Source organism: Zalophus californianus, chromosome 1, assembly GCF_009762305.2.
Source record: "Zalophus californianus isolate mZalCal1 chromosome 1, mZalCal1.pri.v2, whole genome shotgun sequence".
NCBI classification, from domain to species: domain Eukaryota; kingdom Metazoa; phylum Chordata; class Mammalia; order Carnivora; family Otariidae; genus Zalophus; species Zalophus californianus.
In genome coordinates, this window is record NC_045595.1 from 164800530 (window position 1) to 164821616 (window position 21087).

General features: G+C 39.4%; 1 pseudogene; it reads left to right on the forward strand.

Moving 5' to 3' along the window:
- The first annotated feature begins 1092 nt into the window (after window positions 1-1092).
- LOC113915906 lies at window positions 1093-18458 on the forward strand (annotated as a pseudogene).
- The last annotated feature ends 2629 nt before the right edge of the window (window positions 18459-21087 follow it).

The window sequence follows — 21087 nt, forward strand, 5'->3', positions numbered from 1 at the left end:
GTGCTTTGGAAATTGAGCTTTTAAAGGTCACTAAATAAAACTTGTTCCAGAAGATAGCAGGTTCTAATAGCTATATCAGAGTTAAGTTTAAACATGTGCACATGATCCTCTTTCCTATATAGCTTTAGACACAAGTATAAAAATGGCACAAAGAAAATTATCTTCTGTTTTCAACCCACAATCAGCTTGGCAATAATATCCGAAACAAAGAGGAATTAGGTTTAACCAAAGTTATCATTCTTATCTCAAATTTGCTATTTGACCAAAAACCTCTTGAGGTGAAGAGCTATATCTAAATCATCACTTCATCTGTAGCTACAAGCAAGGTACTCAATAAACATTATCTAGTAAATTCACTCATTTTAGTTCAATTCACATTTAATAAATATTGACTCTATAATAGGCAAAAATGATACAAAATAACATGGACAAAATATGGGTCTCAGCATAACTGAAGTCATTTTGGCCTCAATTTCCACATCTGAATAAAAAAGATACTGGACTGAATCACTTTCAATGTTCTTTCTTAGCCTAAAATACTATGATTCTACTACCCTAATTATTAATTATTTATCTTAAGAAAATTCAAAGATACATTATTATCAGCTTTAAATTATCTCTGTTAGTGGTAAAAAGTAGTACAGGGTAGTGGTTTAAAAGCATGGAAATTGAGGTCAAACGGCCTTGAGTATAATCAAGGCAGAGTAATCACACAGTAATTTAAAAAGGGAAAATTTAATATAATGAATTATCAACTATAATGAGGGATTGAAATAAGGAGATAGATACTGACTAGTAAAAAAGTAAAGAAAACTCTAAAAAATATAGGAATAACAGGTATGAGGAGCAGTGACTACACCCTGTGCCAAGAGAAAACACCCTTCCCTGTACCCCGAGGCTGAGATACCGACCTCGTAGTAGAGGGCATAGCTGTGACCCACTGAATGGCAGAGGATTTGCTGTGGTGGCTAGCTGGCCAAAATTGCTGGCAACGTGCTCTAAAGTGACTATGAAAGCTGTTCACAGGGAGGTGCCTCTCACTACCAAACTGGCCAAGTGAAAGCTGTTGGCTATGACGTGCTGTCCGCTACCATGCACTGCAGGAGCTGGGCGCTAAAGAATCTACCCACCGCACAGGAGTTGGGTTCTGGAGATACAAATGCCCACTGCAGGAGCTTCAGAAGCCCAGCAATAAAGAAGTTATCCATGCTATGGGAATCTGCTAATCAAATGCTCCAAAACCAGAAAACAAAACCCTTTCCACCTGCATCATCTCTCCATCTCTCTTTAGTGACAAAACCTAACATTGTGTCAGTTGGCAAAAGGCCCAGATCCATTTTCACAGAGCAGGCAAAAAGGTGAATTGGAGCTGATAGGCAATAAATAAATAAAGGAGCACAGCCCACTCCTTTGACTCTTAACTTCTCTGCTCATGGCTCCACACATTTTAGCTTTCCTACAACAACAAAACAACTTTATGTAATCATATACCATTACCCTTCTTAAAAGAGATTTTATTCTTTCCCCCAAATGAGAAATAGTCTGAAAAGTCATTGTATCCATTACTAGCTATATTAATTGTTCCTCAAATTCAATAACAGTCCCACCATTACCTTAAGTCAAAATTATAAATGAAACTACCAATAGCATGTATATAAATATCATTAAAAGAAAACAAGAGATGAAGAAAATGGTTAGCCTACAAATACACACGCACACACACACACACACACACACACACACACCAGTCCAAAAAATCATGCAAAGCTTCTACAGTCCTCATTTCTGTAACTGTTCATTTTAATTAATTAATATATTTAATTAATATCTTTGGCTTCCTTCCTCCATTACCCATTGGATGTTATCTCCACCATGAGCCAGAACCTCAATGAGCCAGGGTTTGAGCGACTCAAATCTTCATTCATCAATCATCAATTGTCCCATTCTTACACTTTCAGTAAGTCACTTGACCTCTCTAATCTCTTATTACTTCATTCATAAAATGGCAACAAAGGTAGCTAGTTCTCATTTCCAAACTTTCTGGTAAGGATTAAATCAGTTAACATATAAGGAGTTCTTACTACATAGTAGGAACTATTATGAAAGTCTTTGTATATGTTACATATATCAATTCTTCCTCTCTTAATAAAAGTGTCAGGGCACATATTAGAAGAGTTGTATGTGCAGCAATATTTTCCTTTTGACTTCCAAAATAATTTTAAGGACTACATTTACAGATACTTGCATCATGGTCCCTAAGACCATGTGCCTGCCCTGTGTCTGCAAATTTCTAAACTTATTACATGGAGGAAATCATTTACCCTATCTGGAGTTCTTTTCTAATCTACAAAATAAGGGAATTAGAAACTATGTCCTCTGAATTTTCTTCCAACTTTAGCATATATGATTCTATTTCTACAACTTCAGAGCTCTGTCCAGGTATACTTATATAGTGAACATATAAATGAACAAATGAAACTTTAGTTTGTGTAAAGAGCACTCTCTGGAGTAGAATAATATTAGTTCAAGTGACACCATTTACTAGATATATAACTTTGAGTGATTTGCATATCTTTGGGGCCTAAGCTTCCTCATCTGTAAAAGAGAGAAAAATAAAGACCTCACGCACATTAGCATGCAATAGGAGTTCAACTAATTGTAGCTAGGCTATCCCTTCAAATGAAAGTGCATTGATTCTAAGACATAGTATCACTATGTTATCATCCATGAAGAAAGAAAAGAAAAATAAAGGAAGGGAAAGAGGGAGGGAAGGAGAAAGAAAGGGAAGAAGAGAGCTAGGGAGAAAGGAGAGAGGAAGGAAGGGAGAAAGGAAGAGAGAGAGGGAGAGTTTCCAATTAATTCAAGATTGTAGTTGCTTTCCAATATGAGAGATGTTAAAAAATGTATGTGTCTGGGAGGATAATTTTAAAATCAGCAAAATAAGGCAGTACTGTTATTATTATCTTCTGAACATAGACTATTCTGGTTGAAAAAGTAACAGTCATTTTTCAAGCTTCAAATCCAGCATTTAAAACATTAAATCAATACTATAAAATGTGAAACGAGCCAGTACTACATGTTCTTTATGGAAGGGTAGGATCAGTGTGTTTTATGATGAATTATTGAATGCCTACTATGTGAAAGATAGGATGTTGGTTGACTGAGATACAATAGTGAGCTAAAAGAGAATCCCCATAAATATTGCAGCACACAGCCTGGAAAGGAAAAAACAATGTATTGATGTAATTGTGGCGAGGATCGAGTAGAGATGGGAAGTATTTGAAAAATAAAATTGTAGAACAAAACTACACTCTTTTTTTTCTTAAAATAGGATAATAAATCTTAAAAATGTAAACATTTTTAAGTACCTATTTTCAAAAATTTTACATGTATAGAATGAAAACATAGTCTCTTAAGTTGGATCAATTGAAGCAAATGATTCAGTGACTAGGGCAAGGTGTTTCTAGGATTAGAGTAAGAAGCTTAGAGCATTAGAAACATTTATAATGGGGAGCAAGATGGCGGAGGAGTAGAAGACCTGGATTTCGTCTGGTCTCAGGAATTCAGCTGAATAGGGATCAAACCATTTTCAACACCTACGAACTCAACAGGAGACCGAAGAAGAGAGTAGCAACAACTCTCTGAACAGAGAAGCGACCACTTACTGGAAGGTAGGACGTGCGGAGAAGTGAATCCGAGGCAATATTCGGGAGGATAGACGGCGGGGGAGGGGCCTCCGCCGGCCGCTTCTGGCAAGTGCTAGAGCCGCGGAGCACAAATCGGAACTTTTAGAAGCCGGCTCCGCTGAGGGACGTCGCTCCAGTGGCTAAGCGGGGGGTGGAACCCTCGTGGTACAGTGTGGTCTCAGGACCCTTGGGGTCACAGAAAGATGGGGGTGCCTGAGTGCAGCAGAGCTCCCAGGTATCAGAGTGGGAAAGCCAGCTGCAGAGATGGAGCCGAGGCGTGGGCTCTCAGCTCGGGGTTGCCATAAACTGTGATCCGCGGCCCAGTCAGGCCACTGCTCCTCCAGCAGGGACCCAACAAGCAGCAGAGCCGGGGAGACTCCCCTTCCTCCCCTGGGAGGAGCGGCGTGGGAGCACACCGCAGGGATCTGTGGGTTTGGAGACTCCACACAGGGTCGGGAGCCAGAGATAGAAACACTCAGTCACAGGCCGGTGAGCATGGAGTGCGGCCGGAGACTGGGGAGATGGGAGTGACTGCTTTTCTCTGGGGGCGCACTGAGGAGTGGGGCCCCAAGTTCTTGGCTCCTCCGGACGGAGATTGGGAGGCCACCATTTTCACCCTGGTCCTCCAAAGCTGTACCGAGAGCTTCCAGGGAACAAAAGCTCCCGAGAGCAAACCCAAGCAAATTGCTTAGCCTGGACTGAAAGGGCAGGGCAGTTCTGCCTCTGGCAAAGACATTTAGGAACCACGGCAACAGGCCCCTCCCCCAGAAGATCAGCACGAACAGCCAGCAAGCCAAGACCAAGTTTACCGATAAAGGAGAACGGGAGAACTCCAGTGCTAGGGGAATACTGCACATAGAATTCCTATGGCTTTTTTACCATGATTCATTAGTTTTTCAAAGTTAATTTTTTTAACTATTTTTTTTTAATTTTTCTTTTTCCCTTCTTCAACCAACATGTTATCAATCTCTTTTTAAAAAAAAACATTTTTTATTTTTCTTTTTTAGAGTCATATTTTATCCCTTCATAGTAGTTACCCTTATTTTTGGCATATATATATATATATATATATATATATATATATATATATATATATAAGTTGTTCTCTATTTAAAATTTTGAGATACAATTTCTTCTAACAGATCAAAATATACCCTAAATCACTAGTGTATGGCTTTGTTTTGGTCTCCTGCCTGATCATATTCTCTCCTTTTTTTTTTTTAATCTTCTTTCTTTATCCAAACAACTTCTTATCTTATCAATTCCTTTTATAAAATCTTTTATAATTTTCATCTTTACAGTCATCTTTCATCCCTTCATTGTATCAACCCTTATTTTGTACATATATAAGTCTTTCTTCCTTTAAAATTTTAGGAGGCACGTTCTTAGACCAAAATATGCCCAAAATCCAGTGTGTGGCACTGATCTATGCACTAGCCTGATCATATTTGATCATATTCTGCTTTTTTTGTTTTGCTCTGTTTTTGTTTCTTTTTATCTTTTTTCCTCTTTCTTTTTTCTTTCTTTCCCTTTCTTTTCACCTGGTTTCAAGTCTTTTCTGATTTGTATAGAGTATATTTGCTGGGCACGTTGTTAACTGGTTAGCATTTTGTTCTCCCATTCATCTATTCTCCTCTGGACAAAATGATGAGATGAAAAAAAAACACCTCAGCAAAAAGAAGAAGAGGTAGTATCGTCTGCCAGGGACCTACTCAAATACGGATATTAGTACAATGTCAGACCTAGAGTTCAGAATCATGACTTTAAAGATACTAGCTGGGCTTGAAAAAAGTGTGGAAGTTATTAGAGAAACCCTTTCTGGAGAAATAAAAGAACTAAAATCTAACCAAGTCGAAATCAAAAAGGCTATAAATGAGGTACAAACAAAAATGGGGGCACTAACTGCAAGGATAAACGAGGCAGAAGAGAGAATCAGCGATATAGAAGACCAAATGATGGAAAATAAAGAGGGTGAGAAAAAGAGAGAGGAACAACTACAGGATCACGAGGGCAGAATTCGAGAGAGAAGCGATATGATAAGACAAAAGAATATTAGAATAATTGGGATCCCAGAAGAAGAAAAAAGAGAGAGAGGGGCAGAAGGTATATTGGAGCGAAGTATAGCAGAGAACTTCCTTAATGTGGGGAAGGAAACAGACATCAAAATCCAGGAGGCACAGAGAACCCCTCTCTAAAATCAATAAAATAGGTCAACACCCCGACATCTAATAGTAAAACTTACGAATCTCAGAGACAAAGAGAAAATTCTGAAAGCAGCTCAGGAGAAGAGATCTGTAACCTACAGTGGTAGAAACATTAGATTGGCAACAGACCTATCCACAGAGACCTGGCAGGCCAGAAAGGACTGGCATGATATCTTCAGAGCACTAAACGAGAAAAATATGCAGCCAAGAATACTATATCCAGCTAGGCTGTCATTGAAAATAGAAGGAGAGGTAAAAAGCTTCCAGGACAAACAAAAACTAAATGAATTTGCAAACACAAAACCAGCCCTACAAGAAATATTGAAAAGGGTCCTCTAAGCAAAGAGAGACCCTAAAAGCAGCATAGATCAGAAAGGAACACAGACAATATACAATAACAGTCACCTTACAGGCAATACAATGGACTAAATTCATATCTTTCAATAGTTACTTTGAATGTAAATGGGCAAAATGCCCCAATCAAAAGACACAGGCTATCAGATTGGATTAAAAAACAAGACCCATCATTATGCTGTATGCAAGAGACTCATTTTAGACCCAAAGGCACCCCCAGATTGAAAGTGATGGGGTGGAAAACGATTTACCATGCTAATGGACACCAAAAGAAAGCTGGCGTGGCAATCCTTATATTAGACAAATTAAATTTTAAAACAAAGACTGTAATAAGAGATGAAGGAGGACACTATATCCTACTTAAAGCGTCTATCCAACAAGAAGATCTAACAATTGTAAATATCTATGCCCCTAACATTGGAGCAGCCAATTTTATAAGGAAATTAATAACAAAAGCAAAGAAACACATTAACAGCAATACAATAATAGTGGGGGACTTTAACAACCCCCTGACTGAAAAGGACAGATCATCAAAGCAAAAGATCAACAAGGAAATAAAGACTTTAAATGACCCACTGGACCGAATGGACTTCACAGATATATTCAGAACATTCCATCCCAAAGCAACGGAATACACATTCTTCTCTAGTGCCCATGGAACATTCTCCAGAAATGATCACATCCTAGGTCACAAATCAGGTCTCAACCGGTACCAAAAGATTGGGATTATTCCCTGCATATTTTCAGACCACAATGCTTTGAAACTAGAACTCAATCACAAGAGGAAAGTCGGAAAGAACTCAAATACATGGAGGCTAAAGAGCATCCTACTAAAGAATGAATGGATCAACCAGGAAATTAAAGAAGAATTAAAAAAATTCATGGAAACCAATGAAAATGAAAACACAACTGTTCAAAATCTTTGGGATACAGCAAAGGCAGTCCTAAGAGGAAAGTATATAGCAATACAAGCCTTTCTCAAGAAACAAGAAAGGTCTCAAATACACAACCTAACCCTACACTGAAAGGAGCTAGAGAAAAAAACAGCAAATAAAGCCTAAACCCAGCAGGAGGAGAGAAATAATAAAGATCATTGCAGAAATCCATGAAATAGAAAGCAAAAGAACAGTAGAACAGATCAACGAAACTAGGAGCTGGTTCTCCGAAAGAATTAACAAGATTGATAAACCCCTGGCCAGACTTATCAAAAAGAAAAGAGAAATGACCCAAATCAACAAAATTATGAATGAAAGAGGAGAGATCACAACCAACACCAAAGAAATAGAAACAATTATAAGAACATATTATGAGCTACTCTATGCCAGCAAATTAGATAACCTGGAAGAAATGGATGCATTCCTCGAAATGTATCAACTACCAAAATTGAACCAGGAAGAAATAGAAAACCTGAACAGACCTAGAACCACAAAGGAAATTGAAGCAGTCATCCGAAATCTCCCAAGAAACAAAAGCGCAGGGCCAGATGCCTTCCCAGGGGCATTCTACCAAACATTTAAGGAACAATTAATACCTATTCTCCTGAAACTGTTCCAAAAAATAGAAATGGAAGGAAAACTTCCAAACTCATTTTATGAGGCCACCATTACCTTGATCCCAAAACCAGACAAAGACCCCATCAAAAAGGAGAATTACAGACCAATATCCTTGATGAACATGAATGCAAAAATTCTCACCAAAATACTAGCCAATAGGATCCAACAGTACATTAAAAGGATTATTCACCATGACCAAGTGGGATTTATCCCTGGGCTGCAAGATTGGTTCAACATCCGCAAATCAATCAATGTGATACAATACATTAACAAGAGAAAGAACAAGAATCATATGATCTTCTCAATAGATGCAGAAAAAGCATTTGACAAAGTATAGCATCCTTTCTTGATCAAAACTCTTCAGAGTATAGGGATAGAGGGTACATACATCAATATCATAAAAGCCATCTATGAAAAACCTACAGCGAATATCATTCTCAATAGGGAAAAGCTGAGAGCTTTTCCCTAAGATCAGGAACGTGGCAGGGATGTCCACTATAACCACTGCTCTTCAACATAGTATTAGTAGTCCTAAGCACAGCAATCAGACAACAAAAAGAAATCAAATGCATCCAAATCATCAAAGAGGAAGTCAAACTCTCACTCTTTGCAGATGATATGATACTGTATGTGGAAAACCCAAAAGACTCCACCCCAAAACCGCTAGAACTCATACAGGAATTCAGTAAAGTAGCAGGATATAAAATCAATGCACAGAAATCAGTGGCATTCCTATACACCAACAACAAGAAAGAAGAGAGACAAATCAAGGAATTGATCCCATTTACAATTCCACCCAAAACCATAAGATACCTAGGAATAAATTTAACCAAAGAGTCAAAGGATTTGTACTCATCAAACTATAAAATACTCAGGAAAGAAATTGAAGAAGACACAAAGAAATGGAAAAACATTCCATGCTTATGGATTGGAAGAACAAACATTGTGAAGATGTCAATGCTACCTAGAGCAATCTACACGTTCAGTGCAATCCCCATCAAAATACCATTCACTTTTTTCAAAGAAATGGAACAAATAATCCTAAAATTTGTATGGAACCAGAAGAGACCCTGAATAGCCAGAGGAATGTTGAAAAAGAAAAGCAAAGCTGGTGGCATCCCAATTCCGGACTTCCACCTCTATTACAAAGATGTCATCATCAAGACAGTATGGTACTGGCACAAAAACAGACACATAGATCAATGGAACAGAATAGAGAGCCCACAAATGGACCCTCAACTCTATGGACAACTAATCTTCAACAAAGCAGGAAAGAATGTCCAATGGAAAAAAGACAGCCTCTTCAACAAATGGTGTTGGGAAAATTGGATAGCCACATGCAGAAGAATGAAACTGCACTATTTCCTTACACCACACACAAAAATAGACTCCAAATGGTTGAAAGACCTAAACGTGAGACAGTTGTCCATCAAAATCCTAAAGGAGAACACAGGCAGCAGCCTCTTCGACCTCAGCCGTAGCAACTTCTTCCTAGAAACATTGCCAAAGGCAAGGGAAGCAAGGGCAAAAATGAACTATTGGGATTTCATCAAGATAAAAAGCTTTTGCACAGCAAGAGAAACAGTCCACAAAACCAAAAGACAACCGACAGAATGGGAGAAAATATTGTAAATGACATATCAGATAAAGGGCTAGTATCCAAAATCTATAAAGAACTTATCAAACTCAACACCCAAAGAACAAATAATCCAATCAAGAAATGGGCAGAAGACATGAGCAGACATCTTTCCAAAGAAGACATCCAAATGGCCCACAGACACATGAAAAAGTGCTCAACATCGCTCGGCATCAGGGAAATCCAAATCAAAACCTCAATGAGATACCACCTCACACCAGTCAGAATGGCTAAAATTAACAAGTCAGGAAACGACAGATGTTGGTGGGGATGCGGAGAAAGGGGAACCCTCCTACACTGTTGGTGGGAATGCAAGCTGGTGCAGCCACTCTGGAAAACAGTGTGGAGGTTCCTCAAACAGTTGAAAATAGAGCTACCATATGATCCAGCAATTGCACTACTGGGTATTTACCCCAAAGATACAAATGTAGGGATCCGAAGGGGTACATGCACCCCAATGTTTATAGCAGCAATGTCCACAATAGCCAAACTGTGGAAAGAGCGAAGATGTCCTTCGACAGATGAGTGGATAAAGAAGATGTAGTATATATACACAATGGAATATTATGCAGCCATGAAAAGGAATGAGATCTTGCCATTTGCAACGACGTGGTTGGAACTGGAGGGTGTTATGCTTAGTGAAATAAGTCAATCAGAGAAAGACATGTATCATATGACCTCACTGATATGAGGAATTCTTAATCTCAGGAAAGAAACTGAGGGTTGCTGGAGTGGTGGAGGGTGGGAGGGAGGGGTGGCTGGGTGATAGACATTGGGGGGGTATGTGCTATGTTGAGCGCTGTGAATTGTGCAAGACTGTTGAATCACAGATCTGTACCTCTGAAACAAATAATGCAATATATGTTAAGAAAAAAAAAAAGAAGAAGAAGAGTACAGGAGGGGAAGAATGAAGGGGAGTAAGTTGGAGGGGGAGACGAACCATGAGAGACGATGGACTCTGAAAAACAAACTGAGGGTTCTAGAGGGGAGGGGGGTGGAGGATGGGTTAGCCTGGTGATGGGTATTAAAGAGGGCACATTTTGCGTGGAGCACTGGGTGTTATGCACAAACAATGAATCATGGAATACTACATCAAAAGCTAATGATGTAATGTATGGTGATTAACATAACAATTAAAAAATTTTTAAAAAGGGAAATTCTTGGGTATCAATCAAAAATAATACGTGCAAGATCTATATAAGGAAAATAACACAATTCTGATGGATGGAATCAAAGAAAAACTAAATAAATTGAGAGATCTGTGTTCATTGATGAGAAAGCTCATTACTTTCAAGATGTCAGTTCTTCCCAATTGGATGGATGTATAGATTCAATGCAATCCTTAAAATCCCAGCAAGTTATTTTGTAAATCCTGAAGAACTGATTCTAAAGTTTATGCAGAGAGGGAAAAGATCCAAATTAGCAACATAATATTACAGGGGAAGAACAAAGTTAAAAGACTGACACTTGAACTTGAAGACCTATTATAAAGCTACAGGATTCAAGATCAATAGAAGACAAATAGAGAACTATAGATCACAATGTGTTATACTTTGTGTCTGCCCTGCTTTCAACAGATGCTCAATGTTGCCAGAATATGTGTGTCTACCATGATCTCCAGGTGAAACCCATCTCCTTCCGAGAGAACCTGGTGTGGAGAACATGGGAAGGACTGAGTTCAGGGAGTCCAAGGCCAGGGGATGTCTGAGGCTGGAGCAGGGGACAAGGGGCGGAGCTGCGAGGTGGATGCGGGGAGTGGGGGGAGTGTGCAGGCCAGGGCAGGGAAGATCCTTAGTTGTGGAGGGGCATGGTTGTTTAGCAAACATTAGTGAGGAGTTACTGAAGGAGTTGAAACCATGGGGTGACCTCCCTGAACTAAAGGAGAAGGACCTCTCTGAGTGCCTTGAGGAGAGGGTTTCTGAGGGAAGTGGGTGATCATTGTCATAGACCTTTTACTTAAGGTCCCTGTGAGTCTAGAGATTTCGTGACTATTTGCACATATAGCCAATTTGGTTTTGGGGCCCAGTGAGAACATGATTTCTGCACCCCTTTTCCCAGGCATGTGGAAACAATAAAACATCACATTCATCTTCCTAAAAACAAAAAAAACAAAAAAAAAACATTTATAATGGAAGTTAAAACATCGATCTCTCCCCAAAGAAGGAAGCATCATAATGAAAGTTAAAATATCCATTTCCAAAATATCCATTCGTTTATGAATCTACTGTCTTCAAGAATCTTGTATTAGACAAACAAAATGCATGAAGGAAAATAGATTTGCTAGTCCCAAAACAAAAGGGGGGTGGAAGGTGATTCTGTAGAAAAAGTTTCTAATGTGGAAACAAAATGACAAGCTCTAAGGTTTTAGTGTCATGTCCCTCAAGAACAAGCCAACATTCTTTAACCAGGTAATAGTGGGCATGGTAACACTGGACAGAAACAGAGCCAGAAGGCAATTCATAATCTTTTATTTACTTAAAAGTATACCTTGTACATCTGAGGGGGAAAAAAACATAATATATTCATTTTTTCTTCTATCTTGTATAACTTGTTTTGTTTTTAGTTTAAAGCTATTGTAGAATAGATAGGCATTTTGCTTAGTGTTTTTCACAACAAAACAAGTCACTGATAAAATGGAAGTGAAAAATATATTAATGAGACTTCTAAAGATAATTTTGTTAACTCTTCTCCCGACAGAGAGTTTCACAGCAGAGGGATGTTAGCATAAAATTGTATAGACTTCTGCAGAAAGGAATTCTCCATTTCAAATAGTCCATTGTTATTTATACATGAAGGCAAATGCTTTACTTCTTTTCCATAAAAATTAGAAACGAAATATGCAATATCCTTTGGCTTCTGGTCTCATGTAAATTAACTTCTCTCTTTTCTTCATATTTATTTATTTAATTAATCTCTACCCCCAAAGTGGGGCTTGAACTCACAACCTTGAGATCAAGAGTCACATGTTCCCCTCAGCCAGCCAGGCACCACCCCATGTAGATCAACTTCTTAAAGTGTGAAGTTAGGTATGAAGTTTCTGGTTTCACTGATGACCTTGTAACAACACACATGATTTAACAAGAATTTTCCAATATTTTATTTTGAAAGACAAAAAAAAAAAGAGTCAGATTTTATATGCTATATAATGTAGTTAAATGAAAATACATAACCAATTATTTTGCCTCAGAAGATATGACCCATAATGACTACCCCGTTATTTTTTTTTTCTGCTCTTCTTTCTTTGAATCTCTATTCCTGATAAATCTTCGATCCCCAATCTGTCTATACTCTTGTTTTCCCTCTATATACAATGCTTAATATCTGCTAAACATTTAAAATCTGTTATTGGTTAGAATAGGGTGATAGAATGCCTCATTTGTATAACTAATAGTGCATAACAGTTACACAAATATTACCTAGAGTATGCTTATCTTAAAGTCATCTCAGAAAGGAAATAAAACCTCAGAGGGTGAAGAAAAAGAGGTATTCTGAACATAGATATTGTGGAAGAGCACAGATTCAACTAATGAACTCAGCTCAGTTAGAAAAAAAAAAAACAGAACTAGAATTTGAATGTGAGTGACAAGAGTTATAATCCTTTGTTAATAATGATCTTATCCATTAGAAAGAGGGTTAAAAGTGAGGCACAGAAGGCAAAATAACAATGACACATTTCTAATTCTGAGTACAGCAAAAGCAGAAAGATATACAATTCTGGAATAAACCAATCCTAATAAATGTCAATCCAGGAAGAGTAGATATATGGAAAAGCCCAGGGACAGTTTATAGAACTCAGAATTTCCATTCCCACTATAGGCTTTGGTATCCAATCTGCCCACAGAAGGATTTTTCAGTTCCTTGACTTTTTTCTTATGAAAGAAATGTACTTAGAATTTTCTGGTTAAACCTTATGAATCTAACACATGCATTTATTTCTGATCCATCTAAAAACACCAAAAAATTACAGCAATTAAAAAAGGATAGGCTTACAAAGTGAAAAGGAAGGAAGGAAAGAGAAAGAAAAAGAAAAAGAAAGAAAGAAAGAAAGAAAGAAAGAAAGAAAGAAAGAAAGAAAGAAAGAAAGAAAGAGAGAAAGGAAAAGAAAAGAAAAGAAAAGAAGAAAAGAAAAAAGAAAAGAAAAAAGAAAAAGAAGAAAAGAAAGAAACCAGAGCAATGTAGAAAAGAGATGTTAATAATTTTGGAAACTGGAAGTCAGGTAGACAGTTATTACTAATTTAGGAGACCTGAATGGAGATGTGTATGTGTGTGTGAGAAGAATGGGGATTACAGCAAGAATCACTGTTTCATACCAAGGAGCTTGAAGAATTAAAGGGATCAGATCGTTCAGTAAAGGTGAAAGGCAGAAAGCAAGGTAAGTGGCTAAGTCTTTAAAAAGAGCTGCTATATTTTCTTCTATCCCGAGCAGCAAAGTAATTATCTCTCTCCTACCCCTGCTAAAGTTAAAGGGTTTAGTTTCTGGAAAAGTTGAACAATGGAGGATCTCATCTAAGGATATAAAGCATAAGTAAGGGGAAGAGGTAAGTAAGGAACTAAAAATAGAATTTGAATGATAATTCATTTAATAAACACTTGAGTCCATCAGACACTTCCCCATCCTGGTGCCTGGCCTACTAGCATCCAAGTCAAAATCCCCATGCAGGAAATAGAAGGAAAAATCAAATCAAAAGAAAAAAAAAAATCCTACCCGTACCGACAATGGGAGATTCCATCAAACATAACAAAAAGCCCGAGTTCTTCCCTGGGTAAAACTCATCAGTAAACCAGCCCCGCCTGAGAAAACAGGGCTCCAATAAACTCTTAGTGCCTCACACTTAATATAAATGACAGGCCAAAGACTACCAACCAGTTGTGAAAAATCTCTAATATAAAACATGAAAATGAAAACATACAGAAAAACAAACAACAGCAACAGCAAAAACAAAGGAATTTAAGGAGCAAAAATTAAAAAATATATATTTTATTGACCTTAAATAAGATAAATATACTTATGCATAGCCACAAATCAAAATGCTACAAAAAGGGGGTTATTTCAGATAACAAGAAGAAATGTCTTAGAAAATTAAAATATAATAGCAAAACTAAAAATGAAAGAAATATTGAAAAATAAAGTTGGTGGTATCTCCCAGAAAATAAAACAAAAATAGAAGAAAAATAGGACAGAAAATATAAGAAAAAAAGATTGACTCACTAAGTCCAACATTTATATACTGGGAGTTCCAGATAAAAAAGCAGAGAAAATGGAAGGGAAAAATTATAAAATAAAACAAGGAAAATTCCCCTAATTAGACGTGGATCTCCACGTTGAAAAGAGCTTAAAGGATCCAACAGAAAGGAAATGGAGAAACAAAGCAAAAACAACTCACATCAAAGTCCATCACTGCAAAATTTCACCACCTAAGGGATGAAGGAGGAGCCTGAAAATTTCCGGGGAAAGAGAAAAGATTCACAGGCATAGGTCTGTGCATAAAAGTACCATCTGCCTTCTGAGCAGGCATGTTGAAAGCAATAAAACAAATGTAAAAATGCTTTTAAAATTCTGATGCATGATAAAAGCCATCTATGAAAAACCTACAGCAAATATCATTCTCAGTGAGGAAAAACTGAGAGCTTTCCCCTGGAGGTCAGGAACGCGGCAGGGATGTCCACTATCACCACTGTTATTCAACATAGTACTAGAAGTCCTAGCCACAGCAATCAGACAACAAAAAGAAATCAAAGGCATCCATTTGGCAAAGAAGTCAAATTCTCACTGTTTGCAGATGATATGATATTTATGTGGAAAACCCAAAAGCCTTCACCCCAAAACTGCTAGAACTCATACAGGAATTCAGTAAAGTGGCCAGACATAAAATCAATGCACAGAAATCAGTGGCATTCTTATACACCAACAACAAGACAGAAGAGAGAGAAATTAAGGAGTCGATCCCATTTACAACTGCACCCAAAACCATAAGATACCTAGGAATAAATCTAACCAAAGAGGCAAAGGATCTGTACTCAGAAAACTATAAAATACTCATGAAAGAAATTGAGGAAGACACAAAGGAACGGAAAAACGTTCCATGCTCATGGATTGGAAGAACAAATATTGTGAAGATGTCAATGCTACCTAGAGCAATCTACACATTCAGTGCAATCCCCATCAAAATACCAACACCTTTTTTCAAAGAAATGGAACAAATAATTCTAAATTTTGTATGGAACCAGAAGAGACCCTGAATAGCCAGAGGAATATTGAATAAAGAAAAGCAAAGCTGGTGGCGTCACAATTCCGGACTTCCAGCTCTATTACAAAGCTGTCATCATCAAGACAGTATGGTACTGGCACAAAAACAGACACATAGATCAATGGAACAGAATAGAGAGCCCAGAAATGGACCCTCAATTCTATGGACAACTAATCTTCAACAAAGCAGGAAAGAATGTCCAATGGAAAAAAGACAGTCTCTTCAATAAATGGTGTGGAGAAAATTGGACAGCCACATGCAGAAGAATGAAACTGGACCATTTCCTTACACCACACACAAAAATAGACTCCAAATGGTTGAAAGACCTAAACGTGAGACAGTTGTCCATCAAAATCCTAAAGGAGAACACAGGTAGCAGCCTCTTCGACCTCAGCCGCAGCAACTTCTTCCTAGAAACATCGCCAAAGGCAAGGGAAGCAAGGGCAAAAATGAACTATTGGGATTTCATCAAGACAAAAACTTTTGTACAGCAAAGAAAACAATCCACAAAACCAAAAGACAACTGACAGAATGGGAGAAGATATTTGCAAATGACATATCAGATAAAGGGCTAGTATACAAAATCTATAAAGAACTTATCAAACCCAACACCCAAAGAACAAATAATCCAATCAAGAAATGGGCAGAAGACATGAGCAGACATCTTTCCAAAGAAGACATCCAAATGGCCCACAGACACATGAAAAAGTGCTCAACATCGCTCGGCATCAGGGAAATCCAAATCAAAAACTCAATGAGATACCACTTCACACCAGTCAGAATGGCTAAAATTAACAAGTCAGGAAACGACAGATGTTGGCGGGGATGTGGAGAAAGGGAAACCCTCCTACACTGTTGGTGGGAATGCACGCCGCTGGTGCAGCCACTCTGGAAAACAGTGTGGAGGTTCCTCAAACAGTTGAAAATAGAGCTACCATATGATCCAGCAATTGCACTACTGGGTATTTACCCCAAAGATACAAATGGAGGGATCTGAAGGGGTACGTGCACCCTGATGTTTATAGCAGCAATGTCCACAACAGCCAAACTGTGGAAAGAGCCTTTCCAAGTCTCCAAACTGTGGAAAAGCCTTTTCTTGGCTCTTTCCAAGATGTCCATCGACAGATGAATGGATAAAAAAGTGGTATATATACACGATGGAATATTATGCAGCCATCAAAAGGAATGAGATCTTGCCATTTGCAACGACGTGGATGGAACTGGAGGGTGTTATGCTGAGTGAAATAAGTTAATCAGAGAAAGACATGTATTATATGACCTCACTGATATGAGGAATTCTTAATCTCAGGAAACAAACTGAGGGTTGCTGGAGTGGACGTGGGGTGGGAGGGATGGGGTGGCTGGGTGATAGACATTGGGGAGGGTATGTGCTATGGTGAGCGCTGTGAATTGTGCAAGACTGTTGAATCACAGATCTGTACCTCTGAAACAAATAATGAAATATATCTTAAGGAAAAAAAAAAGAAGATAGCAGGACGGGAAGAATGAAGGGGGGCAAATCGGAGTGGGAGATGAACCATGAGAGACAATGGGACTCTGAAGGGCAGACTGAGGGTTCTGGAGGGGGGGTGGGGGGATGGGTTAGCCTGGTAATGGGTATTGAAGAGGGCGCGTTCTGCGTGGAGCACTGGGTGTTGTGCACAGGCCATGAATAATGGAACACTACATCAAAAACTGATGATGTAATGTATGGTGATTAACATAACAATAAAAAAATTTAAAGGGAAACAAATTTAAAAATAAAATTCTGGTGCATGAGTTGCTACCTAAAGATTTAAGTCCAAACTGTCAACCATGAGAATAGGAAAAAAATTCCCAATACAAGTGCTCTCAAAAAATGTTCTCCCTCCATATAATTACTGAAAGTTGCTACAGAGTGGTCTCCAGCAAAACAAGATAGTAAAGAAGAAATGAAGGTGTAATCTATCTTCAAGCTTTGTATCAAACAGATTTCATAGTTCCAAAGAAGAGGACCCAGGATGATTATCTAGATGAAGAATTTGTCTGGAAGATATGGATAATTTATAGAATCATTGGAAGGGCTACAAAACATGCCATGCGCTGTCACCAGAGAAATGAAACGTTTTACACCTCTTGAGCTGTGCTGAGTTTGGAGGTGGGAGAAGTGCCATAATTGGACTTGGCATCCTCCACAACAAGGACCAAAAAGTTAACTGTGAAGAGCCCAAAAGCCAGAACATCTATAAAAGGCGGTTGGTCAAGCTGTACAATTTTCTGGCCAAACAAACCAACTGTACTTTCAACCAAGTTGTGCTGAAGAGGTGGTTCATGAGTCGCACCAACCTGCCGCCTTCGACCTTTCCCGGATGATCTGGAAGATGAAACTTTCTGGCCAGGAAGACAAAAGAGCTATTGTTGCAAAGACTATAACGGGTGACCTGAGCATCCATCCAGGAAGTACCCAAACTGAAAGTGTGCGCACTATACTGAAAACAGCCTCGCGCAGAACCTTCATCCTCAAGGCTGGAGCTAGGTCCTCACCTTCATCCAGCTGGCCCTGTACTCCCCCAAGCGTGGCGGGGCTGTCCTGCTCTCTGCTCCTCTGAAGGGTCCAGAAGTGTGCAGGCATTTTAACAAGGCCGGGAGACCCTGTGCAGCCACACTACACCCTATATGCACTCCAGGGCCAGAAGTTTGAGCTCACCAGAGTCCAATGGACACACCGTGGTTACAAAAACTGCCCCCAGATCCTCCTTTGTTATCAAAAAGATTTTGGATGCAAGAAAATAAATTAATTACAAATTTTAAAATGGATTCATGAGGCCTTTTTATCTTTCACACAAAACCACCAGCGATCTTGCTTGTGGACACCTCCACAATTGCAAGGTAGATACACATGGCTCTAGAAACTTGGTGGGAAACAAGGAGAAAAACAGTGATTTGGGAGAATCTTATGATTACAGACTGGGGGTTCCAGCAGGGTTTCACATGGTCAAGCTTGACTTCTGTAGCAGTACTAAGAAAACAGCAAGAATATCACAAGGGTGGGAAAGGGCAGTTAGTACCAGAGGCCCTTGCAGGTATTGGCTGGGGGTGGTGAGCTGTCCCTACCCACACCAAGAGTCCCACCTTACAGTGTTATCTCTGCTACCATAAGAGAAAGCATCCCCTGCTCCTTTTTTTTATGCATCATGAGCAAAAAGCATAAAATCTGCCATGAACACATTTGACTGAGCCATCCTAGCTTACACATTTGTCTGCTGGATACAAAAATGTGAGTGAAAATGAGAATCTAGTATTTTCAGCTATTCTACAGCAAGTCAGTCTTTACTTTCCTGCATTGTCCATAAGAGTGAGGCTTTCCCCTAACACAGAAAATGCTTCAGATGCTAGGCATGCAAAACTAACAACAAATATCCTCTATATGTGATATCCATGAAATAGTGGATCCAGCACAGGACAGAGGTGAAGAGAATTTGCTGGAAAAGAACAAGAAGTGTGAAGATACATATTGAGCCTTAGAGAAAAACCAGGCAGACTGAAGCAGAAGAGGTAGGAATTAAAGTTCTGGGAGGAATTTCACAAAATTCCTATTACAATAAATAGATTTGCAGAAATAGGACTGAGTGGAAAACAGGACTGAGAAGTGAAGATTGTGGGAATATTTAGGCAGAGATTGTAAGAAAACTAAATAACAACAAAAATAAAGGGCAAGTAACTCCACAAAATACCAACAAAAAAGTTGTACAAGAAAGGAATTTTAACAGTAGTGCTCAACTTGGTTCTGAATTAAACAGTGTATGCATAACCACAGTAATTTAAAACTGAATACAGCTTTCAACTTAAATGTTAAAAACTGGGTTTGATGGGAAGAGTACACATGTATTCGTGATAGGGACTTCAGATTATGAGAGGGATTTAAAAGGGCCAACTTCAGTTTCTATAGGCGGAAGTCAATACACAATATCCGAAATTTAGAAAGATATTAAAAATAAGTTATTTGGAACCTAAACACCAGGGAAAGTAGCTAAAACATTTTCTGGTGGCATCACTAAGGGAGTGGAGAACTGCTGGATGGAGGAATGGATAGAAGACTGCAGTTTTACACCTTCTATTATTACCTTTTTGATTTCTTTTTTGCCTTTTGATTTTTGAGCCATTTCTAAGAACTGCTCTGAGAGAACGTCCTATTTAATCTGTAAAAAAAATAAAATCCTCCCCTGCCTTCACTTCTCTGTGTGGTCCCAGATTCACCATGTGATTTTCAGGACTTGCAGGAAAACCCTGCCATTGCTGGGATCTCACACTGCGAGTCTCTGCTCATAACCACAGGCTGAAAAAGAAAAAATACCGGAGGAGGAGTAAGATGGCAGATGAGTAGGAGAACTGGATTTCGTCTGGTTCCAGGAATTCAGCTAGATAGGGATCAAAACATTCTGAACACCTACGAACTCAACAGGAGATCGAAGAAAAGAATAGCAAAAACTCTCTAAAGAGAAAAGTGACCACTTTCTGGAAGGTAGGATGTGCGGAGAAGTGAATCTGAAGTGATATTCAGGAAGATAGACAGCGGAGGGAGCCTCTGTCAGCCGCTACTGGCAAGAGATAGAGCAGCAGAGCACAAAATTGGAACTTTTAGAAGTCTACTCTGCTGAGGGACGTTGCTCCAGTGGCTAAGCGGGGGGTGGAAACCTCGCAGGACAGTGTGTCTCAGGACCCTCGGGTTCACAGATAGACCAGGGGTGCCTGAGTGTGGCAGAGCTCCCAGGTATCAGAGCGGGGAAGCCGGCTGCAGAGATGGAGCCGAGGCGCGGGCTCTCAGCTCAGGTTGCCATAAACTATGATCTGTGACACAGTCAGGCCACTGCTCTTCTAGCAGGGACCCAACAAGCAGCAGATCTGGCGAGACTCCTCTTCCTCCCCTGGGAGGAGCGGCACAGGAGCACACTGCAGGAATCTGCTGGGTTTGGAGACTCCACACGGGGTCGTGTGCCAGAGATAGAAACGCTCGGTCACGGGCTGGGTGAGCACGGAGTGCGGCCGGAGACTGGGGAGATGAGAGTGATAGACTGCTTTTCTCTGGGGGCTCACTGAGGAGTGGGGCCCCAATCTCTGGGCTCCTCCAGGGCGGAGACTGGGAAGCCACCATTTTCACTCTCGTCCTCCAAAGCTGTACGGATAGCTTGCAAGGAACCAAGCTCCCAAGAGCAAACCCGAGCAGATTACTTAACCCAGACCCGGCAAGGGCGGGGCAATTCCACCTCCAGCAAAGACATTTGGGAATCATGGCAACAGGCCCCTCCCCGAGAAGATGGGCAAGAACCGCCAGCCAAGACTAAGTTTACCGAACAACGAGAATGGCAGAACACCAGCACTAGGGGAATACAACACATAGAATTCATGGCTTTTTTCCCCCTGATTCTT